The sequence below is a fragment of the Erpetoichthys calabaricus genome, chromosome 4 (assembly GCF_900747795.2).
Source record: "Erpetoichthys calabaricus chromosome 4, fErpCal1.3, whole genome shotgun sequence".
Lineage (NCBI taxonomy): Eukaryota > Metazoa > Chordata > Cladistia > Polypteriformes > Polypteridae > Erpetoichthys > Erpetoichthys calabaricus.
This window is the reverse complement of record NC_041397.2, coordinates 18140776-18158197: the sequence shown is the minus strand read 5'-3', so window position 1 is coordinate 18158197 and position 17422 is coordinate 18140776. Positions and strand designations below refer to the sequence as shown.

Here is a 17422-nt window from a genome sequence, read left to right as displayed (position 1 = left end):
TGTATAAATGTATTACTATTATTATTATTATTATTATTATTATTATTATTATTATTACCCTGCACACGGACTGGAAAGCAGTACATGGATTGATGCTGGAAGAGGTGTTGGTGAGGCCAGCAGGGGGCACTTACCCTGTTGTCTGAAAGGTGATCCCAATGCTCCAGTGCAGTGATGGGGACACTGTGCTGTAAAAATGGCACCGTCCTTCGGATGAGATGTAAAATTGAGGTCCTGACTCTCTGTGGTCATTAAACATCCCTGGGCATCCTTCATAAAGAGTAGGGGGTATCCTGAAGTCCTGACTAAACTGCCCACCATGGCCTGGTCATTCTGAGCCCCTAATCATCCCCCATCTCTAAATGGCTAGCTGTCTGTCCTCTCTTCACCAGCTGACAGCTCATGCGTGGTGAGTATACTGATGCAAAAATGGCTGCTGTCGTATCATCCATTTTTTGGATGAGATGTAAAACCGAGATCACGACTTTCTGCTTTCATAAAAGATCCTTGGGCATCTTTCGTAAAGAGTAGGTAATGATGTCCAGGCTAAATTGCCCACCATGACCGAGTTATTCTGGTCCCCTAATCATCCCCTGTCTTTAATTGGCTAACTGTCTCTCACCACTTCATAACCTAATAGATAATGTGTGGTGAGCGCATTGGTGCAAAAATGGCTGCCGTCGCATCAGCAAGGTGGGTGCTACACATTAGTAGTGGTTGAAGTGACTCCCCAGAGAAGTGAGAAATGTGCTATATAAATGTAAAGAATCATCATTATTTATTATTATTATTATTATTATTATTATTATTATTATTATTATTATTACCGATTTCTTAATTGCATCTAATGCTGTTCAAATTGACTTCAGTACCCTGCAACCTTCCACAGAATGAACTGAAATGGATGGATGGGTCCAATAAATGGATAAAGTGATTAGTAAATGAATGGAGGGCATGGTGGGGCAGCTCCAGGGGTCAGCGTGGTGACTCTCTATGTGGGGTTTGCATGTTCTTCCTGTGTGTTTACTCCAGCAGGCCCATTGAGTTGGTTTGTGACCCTTAATTGGTTTGGGTGGTACAATCATGTGGGGTCACTGCTTGGTGTTAACTGGCTCATCATGAATGACTGTCCCATATGATGGACTGGTTTGGTTCTGGCCGTACACCAGATGTTGCCAGAAGTAATCAAATGGCTGGTTGAATATTGAAAATGAATGAATTTGTTAAATGTTATTAATATAAACTGATCAAACCTGCTGAATGGCTTGCATAGGGCACAAGTTGGGAAGCAGATCTTGACGGGGTGTCCTGCAATTCATAATTTAGCGAGTCAGTCATTTTCTAACCTGCTTAGTCCTGAGCAGGGTCATGGGGGTCTGCTGGAGCATATCCCAGCAAGCACAGGGCACAATGCAGGACCAAACCCAGGACAGGGTGCCAGTCCATTACAGGGCAAACACATACACAGAACCCCAGCCACACACTAGAGCCAGTCCACCTAACCTGCATGTGTTTGGGCTGTGGGAGGAAACCGGACCACCCTGAGGAAACCAACTCAGACACGGGGAGTACATGCAAAATCTATGCAGGGAAGACCTGGAACATGAACCCTGGTCTCATTCCTGTGAGGCAGCAGCACTACCACTGTGCCACCGTGCCACCAATTCAGAACTGCTAATTAACACAACACATACACATCTCATACTGAGACACCAGCAGAACATGCATAATGCACACAATCAGGCATTGGATTTGAACCCAGGATCTTTGAGGCAGCAATGCTCACCACTGTGCTACTGTGAAGCACATGTTTTTTACAACCTGGAAGAATAAACACTTAATTTAATTTAAAACTAACCAACAGAACGTTAAAAAGAGCGTAGTTACCGAATGAACTCGTAAGCTTTAAAACGGTGGATGGTCAGCTACCATTCGAAAGGGATTTCTTTCTACACCACTTTTGCAATGCATTATATTTTTAAAAGCTATTTACTCAAAATGGCTTGACGGGAAGCAGACAAATTAAAAAATAATTTGACGCACGTCATTTTGTTAGACAATAGAGCGCCCGGCCTTCTCTTTTATTTTCACGCACTTCATGAAGAGAACAAAAGGAAATGGATTGCTACAGTAGATACCTTCAAGATATTTGTAAGGCGAACGGTGACGCCTGGGTGGTCTTGTGACTAAGAGCTAGACGGTCCCACGGATAAAACTCGCCCAATTGTTCCCCTGCTACACTGGGCAGATGGACTTTTGTTTTTGCTGCTGGCCAAAAAACAAAAGGAGACGGCACTCCAAGTTTAGCCTTGGCCGAGGTCAGCCGCCCTTTTAATTTTGTCATTTCACCTTTAAGCCGAGATTCATCTCGACGCGGTTTTCTTTTTGTTGCTTTTGTTCTTAATGTAGCAACACATCATGTCCTTGTATTGAGAAGACGGGGAGATTTTATTCTAAAAGCCCACATGTGGAGGAATGCAGATTTTAACTGAAGTTGACATCACAGTACAGCTCAGAAACAATGGCATGGTGGTGCAGTGATTAGCGTGGCAAATCTGTCTCCTAGTTGATGTCTGGGTACAGTCTGCATGTTCTTCCTTTGTCTGATTTTCATCCAAATCCCCTAAGACGTGGGTTAACTGGAGACTCTCCATTGGTCCCTGTGTGCATGAAGGTGGACCACAGATGGATTGATGCCCACTTCTACCAGGTTTAGGGTCAGGGGGACCAAAGTGAAGGTAAGAAACATCTTTGGATGGGGTGCCAGTTCTTCACATGGCTTATTTGTGCAGTAATAATTATTTTAGCTTACATGGATCTAAGGTTCATGTCAAGAGTTTTCTGCATTGCACCTCACTAGAAATGCAAATATGTGAATCTTACTAATCTCATATTTAAACGTCTACGCGTGAAAGTGTGTGTGTGTGTGCCCAGCCCGGAAGTGAGAGGTGGAGTTGGGATAAGGGCTCCACCTCTGAGGAAACACATCGGCAAAACGAAACTCTGAGGAAAGAGAAACTCACTTAGCTGCTGATAGACAACGGTGGCGAGCATGGCGGCAAAACGAAACTCAGAGGAAAGAGAAACTCGCTTAGCTGCTGATAGACAACTGTGGTGCGCATGGCGGCAAAACGAAACCTCCGAGAAGAGAGAAACTTGCTTAGCTGCTGATAGACATCGGTGGCGAGCATGGCGGCAAAACGAAACTCCAAGCAAAGAGAAACTCGCTTATCTGCTGATAGACAATGGTGGCGAGCATGGCGGCAAAACGAAACCTCAGAGGAAAGAGAAGCTCGCTTATCTGCTGATAGACAATGGTGGTGAGTACGGCGGCAAAACAAAACCTCCAAGAAGAGAAACTCACTTAGCTGCTGATAGACAACGGTGGCGAGCATGGCGGCAAAACGAAACCTCCGAGGAAAGAGAAACTCGCTTATCTGCTGATAGACAACGGTGGTGAGCATGGCGGCAAAAACAAAACCTCAGAGAAGAGAGAAATTCGCTTATCTGCTGATAGACAATGGTGGCGAGCAAGGCGGCAAAACGAAACTCAGAGGAAAGAGAAACTCGCTTAGCTGCTGATAGACAACTGTGGTGCGCATGGCGGCAAAACGAAACCTCCGAGAAGAGAGAAACTTGCTTAGCTGCTGATAGACATCGGTGGCGAGCATGGCGGCAAAACGAAACTCCAAGGAAAGAGAAACTCGCTTATCTGCTGACAGACAATGGTGGCGAGCATGGCGGCAAAACGAAATCTCAGAGGAAAGAGTAACTCACTTATCTGCTGATAGAAAAGGGTGGCGAGCATGGCGGCAAAACGAAATCTCAGAGGAAAGAGAAACTCGCTTATCTGCTGATAGACAACGGTGGCGAGTATGGTGGTAAAACGAAACCTCAGAGAAGAGAGCTTTTTACAGCACGAGCTTACACAGCTAGCATATCTCTCTATTCATCCATTCATTTTCCAACCAGCTGAATCTGAACACAGGGTGACGGGGGTCTGCTGGAGCCAATCCCAGCCAACACAGGGTGCAAGGCAGGAACCAATCCCGAGTAGGGTGCCAACACACCGCAGATCACACACACACACACACACACACACACAGCACACACTAGGGACAATTTAGAATTGCCAGTGAACCTAACCTGCATGTCTCTGGACTGTGGGAGGAAACCCATGGAGACACGGGGAGAACATGCAAACTCCATGCAGGGAGGACCCGGGAAGTGAACCCAGGTCTCCTTACTGCGAGGCAGCAGTGCTACCATCGCACCACCATGCAGGCCATATCTCTCTATTATAATAAAAAAAACATGATCTTCTCGGGAGACACTTTGACATCCCGCGAGTGACACTTTAACGTACTGCCAGACAAAGCAGTGAGACAAAAGGACAGCTGCTGTACAGGCTTTTAAATGATCGAAGTGCAGCATGACAAGCAGAACACGCAGCTCGGTGCGTTCAGACCTCCTCCTTCATAACTCGAGCGGCAGAGGCACAAAGCACGCGTGGAAGTTTGTCTCTCTCTGTCTGGCCCAGAAGTGACAGGTGGAGTCAGGGTAAGGGCTCCACCACCGAGGATACACAAGTGAGGCCAGCACGTCACAAAAACGAAACATCTGAAGAGAGAGTCACTTGCTTATCCGTGATTAAAGAAGCGTGGTTAGAACATTGGCAAAACGAAACCTCCTAGGAGAGAGAAACTCGCTTAGCCACTGATAGACAATGGAGGCTAGTATGTCGGCAACGCGAAACCACCAACGAAAGACTTGGACACTAATGCACAACCAATGCGATTGATTAATTGAAGAACCAGAATCTAGGGTTTCTAGTAGCCTTTTACAGCACAAGCTTACAAAACTAATATATCTACTCTCTACTCTCTATGTATAAAATCCTAAGCATAAAAGTGCAACGATCTTATGTAACTTTTTTGTCATGCTTTAAATCGGGCTTATTTTAAAACTTACATATATATGTTTGGTATGATTCTTTTCAGAATTTATCAAACTTTAATGTGATGTTGTTAGATTTTCAGATTCATATTCTGTTTTTAAATTTCATACTAAAAAATATTATGCCAAGAGATTTAACCATGCCTGGGGTTGGAAATAAAAAACAAAGAGTAGATGACAAAGACAGCTGCTGTATGTTTGAAGTGCCGTGCGAGATGCAGATCATGGGGCCAGCAGCTGATCGAGCAAAGAGGAGGTAAAAAAAAATTGTATTTGTTTCGCATTGCATCACCGTTTAAGAGGGAGTTTTGGAGGAGCGACCGCGTCTCCTTGGGATGCGTTCACATCCCCTCTTCAAAACATGAGCGGCAGAGACGCAAAGTAGAAGGCGCATATCGCAGAAAAGGGGGGTTGGTGAGCAAAGCGAGGAGGGGGTAAGCCCCCTAGTCTTATATATAAATGTCTATGCATAGAAGTGTGTGTGTCTGTCTGTCCGGCCCAGAAGTGAGAGATGGAGTTGGGCTAAGGGCTCCACCTTCGAGGACAGCACGACGTCAAAATGAAACCTCGGACGAAAGAGTCACTCGCTTAGACCGCTAATGCTCAAGCGAGGCGAGCAGGTCGGCAAAATGAAACCTCAGAAGAAAGACAGACAAAGTCGCTTAGCCGCTGATTCACAAACGATGCGAGCACGTTGGCAAAACGAAACCTCTGAGGAGAGAGAAACTCGCTTAGTCGCTAATGCTCAACCGATGCGATCGATTGACTGAAGTGCCAGAATCCATGGTTTCTAGGAGCCCAGGCTTTGTACAGCTCAAGCTTACACAGCTAGCATATCTTATATATAAACGTCTACACATGGAAGTGTGTGTGTCTGTCTGTCTGTCTAACCCGGAAGTGGGAGGTGGAGTCGGGGTAAGGGCTCCGCCTCCGAGGAAACAGAAACTCGCTTTGTCATTAATACACAAGCGAGGCAAGCACATCGGCAGAATGGTATCCCTTTTACTTTTCACCCTGCCACTAATACACAAGCGAGGCCCTCATGATGCCATCAGATGCCCCACAGCCGCTGGACTCCACGATAGCGTACATTTTCTCTTTTCTAAGAGCCCTGCTAAAATGTTTTGGGGACCTGAGCAGACCGACATTCCTGAAACCTTCATCTTTCTTTATTTTCAGATATTGTGTGACAGATACAGTTTGCTGGTCCTGTTTTGGCTTATTTTGTATTTCATAATCATCCATCCATCCATCATCCAACCCACTATATCCTATCTACAGGGTCATGGGGGTCTGCTGGAGCCAATCTCGGCCAACACAGGGCACATGGCAGGAAACAAACCCCGGGCAGGGCGCCAGCCCACCGCAGGGATCTCATAATTATCCATCCATCCATCCATTATCCAACCCGCTATTTCCTAACTACAGGGTCACAGGGGTCTGCTTGAGCCAATCCCAGCCAACACAGGGCACAAGGCAGGAAACAATCCTGGGCAGGGTGCCAACCCACCGCAGGACACACACAAACACACACCAAGCACACACTAGGGCCAATTTAGAATCGCCAATCCACCTAACCAGCATGTCTTTGGACTGTGGGAGGAAACCGGAGCGCCCGGAGGAAACCCACGCAGACACGGGGAGAACATGCAAACTCCACGCAGGGAGGACCCGGGAAGCGAACCCAGGTCCCCAGATCTCCCAACTGCGAGGCAGCAGCGCTACCCACTGCGCCACCGTGCCGCCGGATCTCATAATCATTTGGCAAATAATTAAGGAAAAAGGAAGAGTTAAGGGGTCTGAGTCTTCAAGAGCAAGTCAATTAAAATTAATTCAAAAGAAGTTAATTAGCAGCAAAAACAGGTCACTCATTAAGAAAAGGGTTAGAATGAAAACCTGTAGCCACTGCGGCCCTCCAGGACTGGAGTCGGGGACCCCTGATCTAATCTCTTTTTATGAAGGGCTGGAAACTTCTAAAGCCAAAACCACATAGCGATATTACAGAGACTGAACCCTGTATAAGCTTAGATTTATAAAACTGGAACATACTGTATATCCTCCAGTATCTAAAAGCACTGCATGGGATCTGGCTTCAAATGTTCAGTTCTCCAAGCCAGAAGTGCTGTCGTCCAACATGAGATCTGCCACTTGAGGAGGTGACGTCATTGCCCGTCTAGCTACTGAACGCACCTCGTTACATATGCATTATTCAATTGCCTAAATCTGAATAGCTATTTACAGTTCAATGTTTAGAAGGATTGTTCGTCCTTCCCAAAAATCTTTGTGCCAATTCCTTGATCTCAGCAGTTGGAGAGCTCGCCTAATATTATTGTGTTATCCAAAAATGAAATGTGTTGTTCTTAACCCTTTCCATGTAAATTGTAGAGAAAAGCCAAACAAAATGACACCTTTTATTGGCTAACTAGAAAGATTACAATATGCAAGCTTTCGAGGCAACTCAGGCCCCTTCTTCAGGTAAGATGTAATCATTACATCTTGCCTGAAGAAGGGGCCTGAGTTGCCTCGAAAGCTTGCATATTGTAATCTTTCTAGTTAGCCAATAAAAGGTGTCATTTTGCTTGGCTTTTCTCTACATTCGTAATGGCTAACACGGTACAACACCCTAGTACTACATGTAAATTGTAGTAAGTGATATTGCATAAAATTCTCTAACACACTTAATGCCAAAAGTAAAATTTCTAGATTATTAGATTATTGTTTTTTTGGTGAGTACAGCCGTCCTAACCCTGACACAGACAGGCAGGACACAGGTTTAGTCCACACAGCACACGGTTCATTTATACAGTTGCCTTCCACACACACACAAGGCAAGCTCAGTCTTTCTGCTGTCACCTTCAGTCCTCCACACGGGTTTGCCCTCTTTCTCCCGACTCTGGCCGCTGGATGCTGGTGACTGCTCCCTTTTTTTAGGGCACCCGGGTGCCTAATGAGCTTATTCCATCAGCAATTCCGGGTGTGGTGGGAGTGCTGCCAAATAGAGCCTGCAAACATCCAGGCGCCCCCTGGTGGTGGCCATGGGCCCCAGCAGGGTTGAGCCTCCATGCTCATGACTCATGGTCCTGTTGGAAGTCAAGCGGGCTGCCCTCTGCCAGTCCAGGGGAAAAACGGATTCTCTTCCCCAGTCTTTCCATAGTCAGGGCGTCCATACCACTTGATACAGTTGTGTTTTTCATGTTATCACAACAATCCACCCATTTGATAACCTGCTTATCCAGTTCAAGGTCACAGGGAGCCAACACCCCTCCCAGTAGTATGAGGGCACCAGGATGTCAGCATCACAAAGCGCACACTCACACACACACACATCGCAGAGTCCTGCACTATAGGAATCCTTTTGTGAAAGACCACTTGACCCACTGCAGTTTGCCTATCGGACAAAGATATCTGTCTGCTCCACAAGACTTCTTCTCACCAGGACAAAGCTGGCAGCACTGTGAGGATTCTGTTTTTTGGTTTCTCCAGTGCCTTCAATACCATCCCACCAACCCTTTTAAGGGGTAATCTCAGAGATATGCGAGTTGAGGAGCCTGTGGTGTCCTGGATAATGAACTATCTGTCAGGGCAGACCATAGTTTGTGAGACTCAAGGACTGTGTGAGCAACACAAGGAACAGGCCAGTCAGCTTTACTCTTGACTGTGTATACCGTCAAATATTAATATAACAGCAGGTCATGCCACTTACAGACATTCTGCACTTATGGGGTGTATTGATAAGGGGGATGTATCTATCTATCTATCTATCTATCTATCTATCTATCTATCTATCTATCTATCTATCTATCTATCTATCTATCTATCTATCTATCTATCTATCTATCTATCTATCTATTATGTAGTGCCTTTCATGTCTATCTATCTATCTATCTATCTATCTATCTATCTATCTATCTATCTATCTATCTATCTATCTATCTATCTATCTATCTATCTATCTATCTATCTATCTATTATATTGTCCCTTTCATGTCTATCTATCTATCTATCTATCTATCTATCTATCTATCTATCTATCTATCTATCTATCTATCTATCTATCTATCTATACATAATTCGCCTGCCTCCTCCCTCACTCACTCACTCACTTCCGTCCGAATGCACAATCACCTTCTGCGCAGCTGCCCGAAAAACCTTACGAGACCAACATCCAACCCCAACATCGTGGCAGGCGGCGGATTTATGGCTGCAAAAATTCAAAGATAAAGGCGACTTCGATTAAAGCTCTAGAGGCCTGAAAGGCGATTTCGACTACAGCTCGAGGCCTAATTATGCATTCTGATTCAATTACGCATTCATTCAATACACCTATATCAGGTTTGTGGTGCTTATACTTATTACTATTCCATATTGTACTGGAACATTCATCATTCAATATTATACTATAGGCCTGGAAAATTCATCAACTAACAGTACAAGCCTGTACAGTAATGAGTAAAGTGGACTACAATCATTACAAAACAACTTCTTCGTTACTTATCATTTGTTCTTCATACACTGCTGACACAAACTCGTGCCCATTTCATCTTACGTTGTCGAAACGGGCTCTTTGTCTAGTCTATTATATAGTGCCTTTCATATCTATCTATCTATCTATCTATCTATCTATCTATCTATCTATCTATCTATCCCCGTGCTGTAAAAAGCCTGGGGTCCTTGAAACAATGGATTCTGGTACTTCAATCAATCAATCACATCAGTTGTGCATTAGTGGCTAAGCGAGTTTCTCTCTCCTCGGAGGTTTCATTTTGCAGATGTGCTCTCCTCACTTGTGTATTAGTGGCTAAGTATATCTATTATATAGTGCCTTCCATGTCTATCTATCTATCTATCTATCTATCTATCTATCTATCTATCTATCTATCTATCTATCTATCTATCTATCTATCTATCTATCTATCTATCTATCTATCTATCTATCTATCTATCTATCTATCTATCTATCTATCATAGTGCCTTTCTTTCCTCTCTATTATATAGTGCCTTTCACATCTATCTATCTATCTATCTATCTATCTATCTATCTATCTATCTATCTATCTATCTATCTATCTATCTATCTATCTATCTATCTATCTATCTATCTATCTATCTATCTATCTATCTATCTATCTATCTATATCTACTTTCTTAGACATGAAAGCCAGAGCACCACCGCAGACTCCCACAGACGTCACGAAGTCCACACAGGCTGGGACTCAAAGCCAGGCCTCTGGAGTTGTGAGCCTGCAGTGCTAACCTCAGTTTCTCCAATCCCAATAGCAGACAGCTTGACAGTGATAGTAAGCTGCCAGAAGGAGGCACTAAACCATTTTGATATCTCCAAAAAAGTTTCTAGCCTGAAGACACAAATTTCTGCCAAGTTCAATGGTAAAATGAAAAAAGGAGGACCTCATCAATACCTTTGATTTCACCAGACTGATGCAAGATGAAAAAGCAAATAATTTTAGATGAAAGGCCATTCTACTTTTATACTGACAACCCTGTCATAAAACATTTTTAAACCCGCCATTTAATTATTTTCATCAAAGCGCGTGGCTAGAAATGGTGCAGCCTCAAAGTTTTCCCCAGTCAGCTGGAAAAAAAAGACAGTTCTGGGTGTAGGCTTTAATTTAATTGAACAGAAAGCACCACGTTTTTCTGTCCTTACACATGTATAAATTAAGCGGCACACAAGGCACACGCACGCTTGCATGCTGTCATTCTGTGTTGCTCACATGTCTTTTTTAAAGAAGGCCACGGCCCATGCAAAGCAACCTTTAAATAAGATTCATATTTAGAATGTCTAGTGAACTAAAAATTAATAACTGTAATTTATTAAATCTGCCAGCTCTTGGTATCACCATAAATGAATATTAATGAATGAACAAAATACATAATTAATTAGAGAAATCGTTTACTAAAACGAAAAAGCTAGTCGTCTGTAGCTTTTTAAACTGAAAATGTCAGATATTCCATGAAGATATGAAAAAATATTTGGGTAGGATTCAATTTACAAAATACATTGACTCACATTTTTTTTAATTTACATGTTATAGTGTTAAATTGTAGCTTTTAATGTGTATTGGTCACTTAATCAGGCCACCAAACACTCTGCTAGAGGGCATTGGTTGGCCAGCTCTTTGGTTTCATTCCACCATCCATTCCATTCATTGTCTAAGTTGCTAAAGCCATGGCATAACTCTGATCCTTCTTTATACTCTGTGGACAGGCCATTCCTTGAATTTACTGAGTGAGTGTCTGTTGGTGACAAACATTTTCTGAGATTTTCCAGAAAGGAAGAAAGAAGTTTTAAGAAAAGGTAGTTATAATCACTAACCATGGCGCTGGTATTGTTATAAATGGCAGTTACAATCATTAATCATGGCACCAGTTATAGTACGTCTCAGGGTCCTGATGGCTAAGGCCTATCTTGACAAAAGGTGCAAGACAAGAGTGAGTGCCAGACATCCACAGTTTCAAGCACTCATCCATTCATTGTCAAACCCACCTCATCCACCTCAAGGCCATGAGGACAAAAGTCCATCCATGTAATGGACATAAGGCATCAGCCCATCCCAGTGTGGTTTTGGAAGGGCTATCCAATCATTATCAAACCCACTTCATCCACCTCAAGACCATGAGGACAAAAGTCCATCCATGTAATGGACATAAGGCATCAGCCCATCCCAGTGTGGTTTTGGAAGGGCTATCCAATCATTATCAAACCCACTTCATCCACCTCAAGACCATGAGGACAAAAGTCCATCCATGCAATGGACATAATGCATCAGCCCATTCCAGTGTGGGTTTGAAATATCCATTGCCACACATGTGCGCATCATAGGCAGTCGATGGGCTTGACGAAACGTACTCTGCTGGATCGAGGGTTGACTGTGTGCATTAATTCTTCTTCTCCTTCTTCCACAGATCCTCAGAAGGTAAACCAACCTATCACCACCTAATGTTCAACTACAGGCTCCACTTCTAACCCCACACCTATGTGGAAGAATAATTTTAGGGTAACATAGCATTCATCTCTGTGGTGGGCTGGCACCCTGCCCAGGGTTTGTTTCCTGCCTTGCGCCCTGTGTTGGCTGGTATTGGCTCCAGCAGACCCCCGTGACCCTGTAGTTAGGACATAGCGGGTTAGATAATGGATGGATGGATAGCATTCATCTTTAAGTCTAACATAAATGGATAATAAATGTCAGAAACGAGATAAAGGTTAAGTGAACAGCAAAATGTACACTGAAATATAAGATTTGGTTTAGGAATAATGCTGAGATGGTCAAGTAAATAAAGAATGTAGCAGAATAAAGCTTGATGTATTATACAAAATGTACTAAAGGATGACTAAGAGAGTGAGAGGTTAGGAGCAGGCACTGATTCAGCACATTGCCGCACCTACCACATGACAAACCAACTCAGGATCCCAGATTAGGACCCAAGTGCGGCCGTGCAATGGGTGACACCTCAGCACCACACAAGTTCAGATGGAATGGAACAGTGGGAGGTTTTTTATGGTGGCTGCTAAGAGGTGACTAAGAAATCAGCAGATGTCCTGTAAACAACAAGAATGGTCAGTCGTTATATGCACAGAAATTTCAAGAGTGGTGGCTCAACTCAAAATGTATAAGAAGAACCAGAGTATAATATAATAGACTTTTATTTTATATAAATAATTTGGGTGTAAACCAACGAACCAACCAGAGTGAAATGTATGCACTGATTGACACTGTATGTAAATTCAACAGTTTAAAAAAATGAACGTCTGTTCTTTGTTTCTCTGATCATTCTGACCATGCTATAACGGACTGCTTCTGAATAATGCTCCCTCCAAGGCATTTTGCTGAGGAGTAATTAAAAGATACAATATATGAATTGCTGGGTATCTCTGGCACTGCCCTCCAGTGGTCCTATTTTTTTTTTTTTTTGTTCTTTATTTCGCCTTATACAATTTCTTGTATTAGGAATTTGTTAGTTTTCGCATACCCCTTGGGGTCAGAGCAAAGGGTCAGCCATTGTACAGCGCCCCTGGAGCAATTACAGGTTAAAGGTCTTGCTCAAGGGCCCAGCAGAGTAGGGTCTCTTTCGGCAGTGACGGGGATTCGAACCGGCAACCTTCAGGATACCAGTGCAGATCCTTAGCCTCAGAGCCACCACTCCTCTGATAGGCTGGAGTTTGTTAGTCTTGGCAACAGCAGATCCAGCTCAGTGCCAGTCACACAAGGAGTCCCTCAAGGTTCTGTCCTTGGCCCTCATCTCTTCTGTATTTATATGCTTCCCCTTGGCCATATTATCTGTAGCTATGGACTGGGTCATCATTTTTATGCAGATGATACTCAACTCTACTTCAATGTTAAAAGTGGAACTTCCTCAGAGCTTTCTCAGCTCACAACCTGCCTTAATGAAATTAAAACCTGGATGGAGCAGACCTCTTTAAAATTAAATTGCAATAAAACTGAACTCATGCAAATTGGGACTAAAAAGCAACTTAATAAAATTAGTTCCTTCCCAGTCCAGCTTGGCAGTGATCTCATCAGACCTTCTTCTACTGTAAAAAATCTTGGTGTCATTTTTGATTCCTCCCTTTTTTATTCTGTCCACATAAATTACATTAAGAAACTTTCTTACTTGCACCTCCGTAACATATCCCGTGTTCGCTCCTTCATCTCCTTTTCTAACGCTGAGAAACTTGTCCATGCTTTTATCACATCCCTCATCGATTATTGTAATTCCCTACTGGCAGGTGCCCCTTCTAATCTTATATCACAGCTCCAGCTTATTCAAAACTCAGCTGCAAGAGTCCTTACATGGACCAGCAGCAGCGAGCACATCACACCCATCCTGCTCTGTCTTCACTGGCTCCCTGTGTCTTACAGGACTGAATATAAAATCCTACTAATAACCTACAAAGCCTTAAACGCAGTGACCTTCTCCATCACTATCTGCCTGCCCGCCCATTAAGGTCCTCTGATTCTGGCAATCTTGTTGTGCCCAACACTAATCTACACTCCGTGGGTGACAGGGCCTTCAGCTGTATAGCGCCCAGACTCTGGAATGACCTACCGAAATTAATTTGATCAGCTGACTCCATGAATTCTTTTAAAAAACAACTCAAAACTCATCCGTTCAGGAAGGCTTTTAGCTCTACGTGACTTTATTACCCTTCTCTCAGTTTACCTCTCTGTCAAGATGCTCATGTAACCTGTGTGTGTGTGCGAGACCATCAATTATGTTGTCTGTTTTTATTTCTCTGAATTCACTGTCGCAATCTTCTTTATTTATTTATCTGGTTTGTACAATGCTATATACTGTATACCCTGCCGTTCTTTCTTCTATTCTGTGAAGTGCCTTGAGCATGGGAAAGGCGCTATATAAATAAAATGTATTATTATTATTATTATTATTATTACAATGAACAGCTTTTCTCCTGCCTCATTACTGATTTGTCCTGTTAGAGGATGTTTCTCCCTTTAATAAGATGTTAAATTTCGACCAAACCTAATGTCCAAACAAGGTTAATGTCACCTCCAGGTGTAGCCCATCTGACTCACCTCTCCCTGCCTTCCCCCTCTTATCTTCTCAGTGTTGGACGCTCTGGTTTTGGGTTACTGCTTTTTGAATTGTCTCAAGTATACAGGGTGAATCCTCAAATCTTCTCTTGCCTTGTTCTTTGGGGTTAGCATTTAGTGCTACAGCTTCGAGTCCGGTAATGGAGTGTACACATTTCTTCCATAGCTCTGGCGGAGTTCTACAAATGTATCATTTATAGATATAACAAGCCGTTACATAAACAGATTTCAAGACGTTGCTATTATTTATGGAGGCGAGCTAAAAAAGAAATGACAACTGTATATTACAGATTGCATATCCACGCATATAATTAGAGTGACAAACTGGAGTAGAGAAACAAGGCAGAAAAAAAATGGGCCCATCAGCTTTTTTATTCCTTCTGCTTTTCATGTGGCTCTGCCTAATCCAGCCAATAGGTCACATTACACATAAACATGTATTGGCTGAATTTTTAAATCTTCTGCCAAAAACAGTACCCGGTTTATGACTGCAAACGGCAGAGCCGTCTTAAAGATGGGAGAAGCTTCTACTTCGGACACCTTCAAATATCCGTCATTTACTGAAGCAGGCGGCTAGACAAGGACAGACCAGCACTCACGCCATACTCACAGCCCACCTTCGGCCGGATGGCCCGGTCAGGCTTATGTTCTCCTGGCTCATTAGACTCACAGAGGACACCTGGGAAGAAGTGGGGGTCCTCCTCGAGAGACTGCCTGACCTGACCTGACCTGACCCCCTCCATCCCCAACCCAAAGCCCTGTGCCTGCTTCTTCTCAGCCGTCATCAGGCTGCTGGTTCAATTCACTTAACCTGCCATTTGAACAAAATGTATGTAATGTGCCTTGGCCTTGAAAGTCTCCTTGGGTAAAGGAATCTGCCAAACACGCAATCATAATAAATAATCATCTATTAATTTTCTAACCCACTTATCCAGTTCAGGGTCACAGAGAGATGAATTATAATGTACAATTCAAGAAAAGCCAGTCAGATCGGATTGGAAAGCAGAGTGGGTAGACCAGAAAAAGGAAAACAAAATGTATATAGGGTGTCCATAAAGTCCGTGTGCAATTTCAAATAGTAAGTATATGTGATAGAAAGAATTCGTATAAAGGATTAGAAAGCTTGATGCGTCTAGTTTTTTTTTTTTTTGTAGTCTTTAGAAGTTTTATTGTTGCCGTATTTGGGGAACTGAAAATCCACATGAGCTGCGGTGGGTTGGCACCCTGCCCAGGATTGTTTCCTGCCTTGTGCCCTGTGTTGGCTGGGATTGGCTCCAGCAGACCCCCGTGACCCTGTGTTCGGATTCAGCGGGTTAGAAAATGGATGGATGGAAAATCCACATGAGTCTGTTGATCATGAAAGAGATTTTCCCAAAGTTAATGTGTGGTGTGCTTTGGGAAAAAATCGAATCCTAGGGCCATTCTTTTTTGAAGAGCGTGTTGTTAATGGTGATGGTTATTTAGAAATGCTGCAAAATGACTTTATTCCTCAACTTGAACAATTAGGACTGATAAAGAATACAGTGTTTCAACAAGATGGTGCTCCTTGTCACTTTGCTTTGCATGTTAGACAGTTTCTACATGAGAAATTCCCTAACAGATGGACTGGAAGAAGGGGACCATTTTCTTAGATTTGACTCCATTGGATTTCTTATTATGGGGACATGTGAAAATGAGGGCAGCACGGTGGCGCAGTGGGTAGCGCTGCTGCCTCGCAGTTAGGAGACCTGGGTTTGCTTCCTGGGTCCTCCCTGCGTGGAGTTTGCATGTTCTCCCCGTGTCTGCGTGGGTTTCCTCCAGGTGCTCCGGTTTCCTCCCACAGTCCAAAGACATGCAGGTTAGGTGTATTGGTGATCCTAAATTGTCCCTAGTGTGTGTGCTTGGTGTGTGTGTGTGTGTGCCCTGTGGTGAGCTGGTGCCCTGCCAGGGGTTTGTTTCCTGCTGTTGGCTGGGACTGGCTCCAGCAGACCCCCGTGACCCTGTAGTTAGGATATAGCAGGTTGGATAATGGATGGATGGATGTGAAAATTCAACCAAACCTCAATCTTTAGAAGATTTGCAAGCTAGGATAACTGATGTGATTGCAGGTATTACTGAAAATGTTTTCCGAGAACTACAGAATCGTATTACCCTTTGTATTAGTAATGATGGTGGACATGTTGAAAATGAACAAGAACAATCAAAAATGTAAGTGTTTCTTCTTTCTAATCCTTTTAACAGATTCTTTCTATCACATATACTTCCAAAGTTACAACTATTTTAAATTGCACATGGACCTTATGGACACCCTGTACACATTGACTTCAATATATTGTAATGTTTCTGGACAAATTAAATCAGGAAGGGATGAGCCACCCATAGTATAAGCTGGCATTCCATCACCAGCATCAAAGGCGCCCATAAAAACGCCAAGCCTGCAGTGTCACAGACAGAGTTCCAACTAGCGTGACGATGGCGAACGGTCATTTAAAGGACAGCAAGCCACCAAAAACTGCAGGGGATCCTTATTGGTTATTGGTACCGGTGCTACATTGGTGTCAGAAGTAGGATGAGGATAAGATCTACTGACCAATTTATCAAAGTATGGAGCGCTGAAAAAAGCACAATAGGCCTGCTTGGCCTCGCTGTCTGCAGGACTGAAAGTGGATTATGTGGACTTTCTGAAAGGGTGTCCCATGCAGAGACTGTTCCTGTTTTTTGCTGATGATACCAGGAGAGGCCTAATTGTTTGTCAAATCTGAAATGGATGAGTGGAAACTGTGAAAGGTGCAGGACTGTGATGGGACGATGGCCAAGATGCCAAATGTAATTGGAACAGGCATCAGCACCCAGCAACTCCCAAACTGGATAATGTAGGCTCAGTAAAGAGGTGGGTGATGAACATAAAGGTGGGC

General features: G+C 43.5%; 1 protein-coding gene across 5 annotated transcripts in view; it reads right to left on the bottom strand.

The window, feature by feature from the left end:
• The window catches only part of robo2 (roundabout, axon guidance receptor, homolog 2 (Drosophila)), an 837757-nt gene that overhangs the window by 503841 nt on the left and 316494 nt on the right, over positions 1–17422 (bottom strand). The window lies entirely within an intron of this gene.